This window comes from Triticum urartu, chromosome 4A, assembly GCF_056163025.1.
Source record: "Triticum urartu cultivar PI428250 chromosome 4A, HENAU_Tu73, whole genome shotgun sequence".
In the NCBI taxonomy this organism is placed as follows: Eukaryota; Viridiplantae; Streptophyta; class Magnoliopsida; order Poales; family Poaceae; genus Triticum; species Triticum urartu.
In genome coordinates this window covers 80,394,515-80,404,484 of record NC_141876.1, presented here as the reverse complement: position 1 = coordinate 80,404,484, position 9,970 = coordinate 80,394,515, and the positions used below count along the sequence as shown (strand labels likewise).

Sequence of the window (9,970 nt, the reverse complement as noted above, 5' to 3'; positions counted from 1 at the left end):
AAGGCCAAGACCCGCCATTTACTGGACGTTGGACGGCCACCTCTTCGTACGATGTGTACATGGTCGACACACCTAAAAAAGCTAGCGACGATAACAAAGGGGATCCAGTTGCGGATAAACCTTCTGAGAGACAGTCCAAGCATCGACGCCCTAAACGCTGTTCTAAGCCTCGTTGCTCAAAAGATGGGAACACTGGCACCGGAGAAAATAGTACTCCGAGCGACGCCGAAAACAATGAAGACCCTGTTGGAGCTGCATCCGAACAGGAGGAACAAGACAACGGGCAAGATGACCTTGATAAACAGGCCATGCCCCATGACCCGGATGATGATAGTTATCGTCCAGTCTCCGAAGATGAGGAGAGCCTCGGCAACGAGGATTTCATCGTACCTGAGGCACCCCTAGAGCAGGAGCGCTTCAAGCGCCAGCTAATAGCTACTTGCAGAAGCCTAAAGAAAAAGCAGCAGGGCCAAGTCGATCAAGACCTACTTATCGACAAATGGACCGATGTCCTGGAAGCCGAAGAATACGGCCTCAAGCGCCCAGCCAAGAGTTACCCAAAGCGCAGGCTGCTACCTCAGTTTGATGATGAGGCACTGGATCCCATACCTCCCTCGCGTAACGAGGACCGACCACCACGTCGCCGGGATAGTGCGGCGGACCGATCACCCCGCGGTCGGGATAAAACGGCAACTTAGGCCGAACAAAAGCCCGCCCCACCGCCTCGTAAAAACAGGGACAAAACAACTCGAGACCATACATACGATCTTTGACAGGACCTGGACAGTAGAGCAGGACACACCAGATCAATCTACGGGTCGCGAGGACGCTTCCCTACTCGGGATGACAGCTACCTATTCAGACGGGACAAACTTAATCACACTCGGGCCGATAGTCGCAGACGGACTTCATCGGAGGTGCGCCATGATGCGGCCCTCTATAGAGGCACCGCACACCCTCTCTGCTTCACAGATAAGGTGCTGGATCACGAATTCCCCGAGGGGTTCAAGCCCGTCAGTATTGAATGATACGACGGAACAATCGATCCCACAGTGTGGATCGAAGATTTTATTCTCCACATCCACGTGGCCCGAGGAGATGACCTCCATGCTATGAAATACCTCCCACTAAAGCTCAAAGGGCCAGCTCGACACTGGCTAAATAGCCTGCCTGAAAACTCCATCGACAGCTAGGAGGACTTGCAAGAAGCCTTCCTTGACAACTTCCAAGGTACATATGTCCGGCCACCCGATGCCGATGACTTAAGCCACATAGTACAACAACCTGGAGAATCAGCCAGAAAATTCTAGACTAGGTTCCTAACCAAAAAGAACCAGATCATTGACTGTCCGCATGCCGAAGCCCTAGCAGCCTTTAAACACAGCATCCGTGACGAATGGCTAGCACGCCACCTTGGCCAAGAAAATCCGAAATCCATGGCAGCCCTCACAGCACTTATGACCCGCTTTTGCCCGGGCAAGGACAGCTGGCTAGCTCATAGCAAAAACACAGCCAGCGAGGCAGGCCCCTCTGAGGCAAAGAACAACACCGGCAAGCTCCGGCGCAATAGGCACAAACGCTGAAAACAATGGCGATAACACCGGTGACACCACAGTTCACGCCGGATTCAATGGCTCCAAGTCCGGCCAGCGGAAGAAGCCCTACAAAAGTAATAGTGAGGGGCCATCCAGCCTGGACCGCATACTCGATCGTCCATGCCAGATACATGGCACTCCAGATAAACAAGCCAATCATACCAACAGAGATTGTTGGGTTTTTAAACAGGCCGGCAAGTTGAATGCCAAAAACAAAGAAAAGGGATCACAAAGCGAGGACGAGGACGAAGAGCCCCGGAGCCGAACACTGGGGGGCAGAAGAAATTTCCGCCTCAAGTCAAAATAGTGAACATGATATACGCTACACACATCCCCAAAAAGGAGCGCAAGGGAGCACTCCGGGACGTCTACGCGGTAGAGCCAGTCGCCCCAAAATTCAATCCGCGGTCGTCATTTCCGATCACCTTCGGTCGTCGAGATCACCCAACCAGTATCCACCATGGCGCTTCGGCCACACTGGTTCTCGACCCAATCGTCGACGGATTTCACTTAACACGAGTCCTGATGGACGGTGGAAGCAGCCTCAACCTGCTCTATCAGGATACAGTGTGGAAGATGGGCATTAATCCCTCACGAATCAAACCCACAAGGACTACCTTTAAAGGAGTCATACTAGGTGTAGAGGTCCGTTGTACTAGCTCAATCACCCTGGAGGTGGTCTTCCATTCTCCGGACAACTTCCGAAGCGAAGATTTAGTCTTCGATATCGTCCCCTTCCACAGCGGCTACCATGCACTGCTCGGATGAACCGCGTTTGCTAGATTCAACGCAATGCCACACTATGCTTATCTCAAGCTCAAGATTCCCAGTCCACGTGGCATCATAATAGTCAATGGCAACACTGAACGCTCCCTCCAAACAGAACAACACATAGCCGCCCTTGCAGCAGAGGTATAGAGTGGCCTTCTCAAGGAGAACCGTAATCCGGCTGTCGAGCCCCTGGACATCACCAAGAGGGTCCGGACCGCACTGCAACAAGACAGCGCGGCTCGTCGAGAGCTCAGTTAGCAACTCGTCCTCCGTCCCAGACCCGGTGAGGTAGTGGCATTCGTACCACGCGTACATAACTACACACTCAAAATTCCATGGGCATCGACGGAGGCACAAGCTAGCCCGGGATCTACAGTTCGGCTAGACCGCTCCCATTCACACATATAGCTTCACTATTTCCTTTTCCTTTTTTCAGGTTTCTCTTATGCGGGCCTCCTTCGACGACCTGATTAATGATCCTGTCAAAGGATAAACACACCAGATTGACACGGATCACAAGCGTACATGGGAAACCCTAAAGGCTAACTCAGCGATTACTCTATCTGTTTTCAGGACCCACACGCAGCTCGCCTTTGGTTGTGGTATGTCAAATAGCCGGTTGCTTACTACACTATTTTGTATCAATGTGCTTCGACGCGTTAATCGAACTATAATGGAAACAATTCATGGTCCAAATTCGAGGGGCCCGGATCCTATCTATGTTTTCCCTCTGTTTTCCTTTAAATTACTTATTTCCTAGCAACCGTACACTCTGGTACGTTTCATATTTGCCAGGGGCTCCCCATCGCCCCATGATACGACAACAAAGTCCGAACAATCCTTACAGATAAGTTCGGCACCCCGAATCTAGCATTATATGCATTGGCTCCGAATCATGTCTTTGGTCAATAGTTTGGTTGCCCGGCTCCTATGCTTGCTACCCTACATTCCGCTAAATCGGCTAGGGTAGTAAAGGGAGAACTACTGTGATTGTGCCCTGGCCTTGACCAGATGAGCACCTCAGTAGAGAAAGCCGAAAACTGACTGTCATGATACGGCGAGAGCTGGTCAGCTGTTCGAGGGTTACAAATCGTTGGAGATTTTTTATGCATTATGCGAAAGATCGGCACTTCCCGATCAAATGCTGACAGCACTCTGGCTTGAACCAGGGGCTGCGCCCATGCTTTATTATAAAACTCCTATGGCTAAGTGAGGGCATTTAAGCCATATAGTCGGATTGCCTTGTTCGTTGCACTAAACAACTCCTTCAAGGACCATATAATTGGATCAAGATTGTTTAGATTCCATCCCGAACACCTCCATACTACCTACGTGAGGGCAGAAGTCGACGACTGGCCAACCCTCAGATTACATACAACACGGCCGCACAGGAGGAAACAATTAAAGCATAACAAAATTACATTACAAAACAGGCTTTGTTTTCATAATACAAGACAAAGGCAACATGAATACATTCATTCAAACACAATGTCCTGTGAAAATTGTGCTGCCGCAAGGCGAGACCCCTCCAGGACATCCGCAAAGTACCGTTCGGGTGTGTCGTGCTCCTTGCCCTCCGGTGGCCCTCTGGTCACCTCGACGACGTCCATCTTCACCCACCACATCTTGCAACGGGCGAAGGCCATGCGCGCACCTTCAATACAGGCCGAGCGCTTGACGACGTCCAGCCGAGGACAGGCGTTCACCATCCGCCTCACGAGTCCAAAGTAGCTGCTTGGCATAGCTTCGGCTAGACATAGCCGGATTATCAAATCCTTAATAGCTAATTCGGCCACCCTATGCAGCTTCACCAGCTGTTTTAGCTGATCGGTGAAGGACACGAGATGCTCTGGAGCCGCATACTATGACCAGAATAGCCTCTCCGTAGAACCCCCTCCTTCGGCTCGATAGAATTCCGTGGCGTGTGATACACTGCGTGGCAAATCCGCAAAAGCCCCTGGGGAACTCCGAACCCGGGTTAGTAAAAGGTACTGCTTCTCCACATACTTGCTTTGCATCTTAAATGCCTTACCCGCCGTGATCTTCTTGGCCTCCTGGATCTCCTAGAGGGCGGCCTGGGCCTCATTCCGTGCGGTCTCCAAACTCTGATGAGCCTTGGCGAGTTCGGTCCCTTGAACCAACGCCTCATGCTCCAAGGCCTCACATTTTTTTCACCGCATCCCGAAGCTCCTGCTGGACTTCTTTGACCCCGGCCTTGAGCTTCTTACGGGCGGCTTGCTGTTGCACAGCTTTCTCCTCGACCTCGCCCAGGGCCTTCCTCAGGGCCTCGACCTCGGTCACGACTCCTGCATATATTACGACACCACGGTCAATATACAGCGCCTACTCCTTCCGAATACATAGCAACTCGTCACTCACCTTCTCCTGGAGCCGAACCTTAACCTCGCCGAGCTCGTTCTCGGTCCGCTCCAGCCTCTACCTCAGTTCGGAGACTTCGGCAGCATGCGAGGTCACGGCTAACAGTGACGCCTGCTTATTCATACATATTAGTCTCCTACAATAAGAGATTGATCCTCTGTCCGGTTCTTCTCGCCGAACACCGCACGGTGTCTCAGGGGCTACTGACTACATGGGTTTTTTTCTCTTTTTATGTCACTTACCTCGAAACCTGTCAATAGATTGCTACAGGCTTCGTTCAGTCTACTATTGGCGGACTGAACCTTCCCGATCACCGCACCCATAAGGACACTGCGCTTGTCCACAACGGAGGCGCCTCGTAGCACTTCCATCAGGTCATCTGGCGCACCTGGATGGACAGGGGCCACCGGTGGAATCAGCGCACCCCCCTCCTTCGAAGGGGGCTGCCCGCCCGATTCCGGAGCCATATGGGTCTCTGGAATTGTATCCGGCTGAGGGCCGAACTGAATATGGCCCTCTTTGCCAGTCTCCATGGGGATCTGCTCCCCCATGTGTCCGGCAGTGGAGGTCTCGCCTTGTGGCGTCTCCTGGACAATGTCCTGGGCTCCTCCCCGGCTTGGAACGGCCCTCCGGGACAACACTTCGGTGTCGTTCCTGGCCCCCGGGGAATAGGCAGGCAGTGGAGACATGCTCGCCATCTCCGATGGAGCCAACGAACCTCCAGATGAGGATCGTTGGATAAGGTCGCGGGCCGAACTGCAATAGTACAGTTAACTATGTCAAGATAATGAAGAGAAAGGGCCGAATGTGCGCATGAGCAAGCCATGTCAATTACGATGCGGCCTGGGGCTTAGTGCGGAGGCGTCGTTCCAGACTGCTGTCAACGTCCCACGCGGTGTTGACCGTTGGGACGCCCTTCCCCTTCTTGGGCGTTTCCGCCTCTAGATGCGCCGAAGCCGCCCTCTTCTTCTTCCTCTCCTCAGGGGGAAGGTTGTTTCCCTCCTCCTCCTCCTCTTCCTCGTCATTGTCCTCAGGGACAGAGGAATGAGCTTCGTTGTCTTCGGATGTCACGTCCGAAGTACCCTTGCGACGGGGGCCACTCTTGGCCCCCTTGGCCTTCTTCTTGGCCTTCTTCTCTGGCGCCTTATACGGCGCTGGCACCAGCATCTTCGCTAGATGCGGGATGATCGGTTCTTCAGGCAGCGGAGCCGGACACTGGATCCGCTCGCCCTCTCCATCCAGTCCTAAAAGGGCAATGAAAAGCTCGGACATCATTTTCGAAACAATTAAGTTGGTGATACGTCAGAAATAACACACCTCGCTAGAGGGGTGTTTACAATCATGACCACGGTCTGAATCCGTGGCCGGTGGCTTCTCGTTGCCCTTAAAGAGAAACTTCCAGGCACCTTCGTGAGTAGTCTCGAAGAGCCTTATCAAGATGGTGATACAAGTGGTATATGGATAGTAGATAAAGGTTTTTGTAATCTGAAATTATAAAAACAGCAAGGTAACTTATGATAAAAGTGAGCATAAACGGTATTGCAATGATAGGAATCAAGGCCTAGGGTTCATACTTTCACTAGTGCAAGTTATCTCAATAATAATAATATGATTGGATCATATAACTATCCCTCAACATGCAACAAAGAGTCACTCCAAAGTCACTAATAGCGGAGAACAAACGAAGAGATTATGGTAGGGTACGAAACCACCTCAAAGTTATTCTTTCCAATCAATCCGTTGGGCTATTCCTATAAGTGTCACAAACAGCCCTAGAGTTCGTACTAGAATAACACCTTAAGACACAAATCAACCAAAACCCTAACGTCACCTAGATACTCCAATGTCACCTCAAGTATCCATGGTTATGATTATACGATATGCGTCACACAATCTAAGATTCATCTATTCAACCAACACATAGAACCTCAAAGAGTGCCCCAAAGTTTCTACCGTAGAATCACGACGAAATCGTGTGCCAACCCATATGCATAGGTTCATGGGCGGAACCCGCAAGTTGATCACCAAAACATACATCAAGTGAATCACGTGATATCCCATTGTCACCACAGATACGCACGGCAAGACATACATCAAGTGTTCTCAAATCTTTAAAGACTCAATCTGATAAGATAACTTCAAAGGGGAAACTCAATCCATTACAAGAGAGGAGAGGGGGAGAACAAACATAAGATCCAACTATAATAGCAAAGCTCGCGATACATCAATATCGTGCCAAATCAAGAATACGAGAGAGAGAGAGAGGGAGAGATCAAACACATAGCTACTGGTACGTACCCTCATCCCCGAGGGTGAACTACTCCCTCCTCGTCATGGAGAGCGCCGGGATGATGAAGATGGCCACCGGAGAGGGATTCCCCCTCCGGCAGGGTGCCGGAACGGGTCTAGATTGGCTTTCGGTGGCTACGGAGGCTTCTGGCGGCGGAACTCTCGATCTATTGTGTTCCCCGATCGTTTTAGGGTATATGGGTATATATGGGAGGAAGAGATACATCAGGGGAGCCACGAGGGGCCCCGAGGGCGGAGGGAGCGCCCTAGGGGGGTGGGCGCGCCCCCTACCTCATGGCTCCCTCGTTTCTTTCCTGACGTGCACTCCAAGTCCATCAGGTTGCTTTCCCTCCAAAAATAACTTCTCTAGAAGGTTTCATTCCATTTCGACTCCGTTTGATATTCCTTTTCTTTGAAACACTAAAACAAGGGGAAAACAGGAACTGGCACTGGGCTCTGGGTCAATAGGTTAGTCCCAAAAATAATATAAAAGTGGATAATAAACCCCAATAATGTCGAAAACAGTAGATAATATAGCATGGAGCAATGAAAAATTATAGATACGTTGGAGATGTATCAGGAATTCGGGGGTAGATGATGGAAATCTATCCCGTAATAATACATCAGCCCACGGACGAAAGGGTGGAGTGGAAACCCTAGACCTCGGAAGAAATGGGGGAGTAATACTACTCTCTCAGTGGGCTTCGGCATGGGGACGACTTGTCCCTCGGCCGGCAGACGGTGGGCGATCTCCTATGCCAAATATCTGGCCGCCCGAAGCTCAGTAATGTCCTCCTCCTTGACGGAGGAGACCATCCACTTGCCCTGACCTCCGGATCCGGACATGGTTGCTTGAGTGGAAAGGAGATGAGAACTTGGGCGCTGGAGCTCGAGATTGGAAGGGCGGAGACAGAGAGAGGGCGTGAGAAAGGAAGACGGAATCCTTATCCCCTTATAAAGGCAGCGAATATTAAACGCCTCCTCGCTCGCCTTAAGATTCGCCTATTCCCAAGGGCTGTATAAACGGCACGGTTGGACATGCCTGCATTGATGAGAATCCCGCAATAAGGGGACACGATCTCCGCTTCGACAAGATGTGCCAATGGCAACCGCGTCTCGAAACATGGAGCGGCAGACAAAAACGGTTCGAAATTATGACCGGACGGACATGATGTCACGTTGTAAAAAGCTGTCAGTGGATGGAACTCGTGTAAAAATATATTCTCTCTGCGGTTGTATATGGTGTGTGTGACAGGTCCGGATACTATCATCGCATTTGAAGACTATCTTGAAGTTCGGATAGAAGGGAACCCTCCTTGCAATGCCGAAGACAATCTGCATGCTGGACTCCTCGTCATTGAAGCCATGTTCAGGGGCTACTAAGGGAGTCCTGGACTAAGGGGTCCTCGGGCGTCCGGCCTATTATCCATGGGCCGGACTAATGATCTGTGTAGACATGAACGCCGAAGAATGTACCCGTGTCCGGATTGGACTCTACTTGGCGTGGGAGGCAAGCTTGGCGACCGACTATGAAGATTCCTTCTTATGTAACCGACTCTATGTAAACCCTAGATCCCCCCGGTGCCTATATAAATCGGAGGGGTTAGTTCGGAAAGGAGATACTCATTACCATAGTCATACATGTTTGACTTCTAGGGTTTAGCCATTATGATCTCGTGGTAGATCAACTCTTGTAATACTCATATTCATCAAGATCAATCAAGCAGGAAGTAGGGTATTACCTCCATAGAGAGGGCCCGAACCTGGGTAAACATCGTGTCCCCTGTCTCCTGTTACCATCGATCCTAGACGCATAGTTCGGGACCCCCTACCCGAGATCTGCCGGTTTTGACACCGACAGCCTTTATAAAGGAACCAAGGGCCATCTTTTTTTATGCCAAACCTCTCCTCAGCTTTTCCAACCTCGAGTTCTAGCACCCAAGGTTTGACTTCATTGCTTCAAGCTCCCCCATCATGTCCGGACCCAGCCCTCAAGGTCTATGGGTGGCTTCCTCTGTTACAGAGGAGGATATTGCAGAGCTTCGGGCGGCCAGATAACTGACCACGAAGATCCCCCACAGGCTTCCTGCTCAAGGACAGGTTATTCCGACCCCCAGATCCAGCAAGAGGGTCGTATTCATCTCTCACTTCCTCTGGGGGCTAGGGTTCGCTCTTCACCCCTTTGTTCGGGGGCTAATGTTTTATTACGGACTACATTTTCACAATCTAGCTCCAGATTCTTTCCTCCACGTCTCGGTGTTTATCATCATGTGTGAGGCCTTCCTCCGAATCCCCCCACACTTCGGATTATGGCACAAGACCTTTAGTGTGAAGCTGAAGGTAGTCGACGGGGAACAGGCGGAGTGTTGCGGTGATGTAGTAAGCAAGCTTACCAACATTCTCTAGCCAAAAGGCTCTTTCACCGAAACTTCCAACCAATGGCAGCGAGAGTGGCTTTACATCACGGAACCCCGTAGTACCAAGTGGGCAGCTATACCTGCATTCCGTTCCGGCCCTCCATTACAACTTGCATCATGGATTAATAAGGGGCTGGACTGGGGATCATTTGATGAAGTGCAGACTCTACAGAGCCGCATCCGAACCCTCCTTGAGAAGGACATCGATCTTGTCAACGTGATTGAAGTTATGTTAGTCCGCCGAACCCTGCCATGCCAGCGTAGGCCTCTCTGCATGTGGGAGTTTAATCTGGAAGGGCCACGAACCCTCCAACACTTCTTCGGCACTACGCACAAAGGGATGTGGAAGTTGTTTTTCGGCAAACAAAAACATTGGCCGAACACCACTGAGGACACCGGCCTCGACCGCAACCGTCTGGATACCCCGGTAAGCACTTGTCTTCATAACACTTTGCAGTTAAGTATACTGTAATTCGTTGCTGAGCAAACTATCTTCTTCCAGGGATGGATAAAGAAAGC

General features: G+C 51.0%; 1 pseudogene; it reads left to right on the top strand.

Moving 5' to 3' along the window:
* The first annotated feature begins 308 nt into the window (after window positions 1-308).
* Window positions 309-2,840, top strand: LOC147974877 (uncharacterized; annotated as a pseudogene).
* The last annotated feature ends 7,130 nt before the right edge of the window (window positions 2,841-9,970 follow it).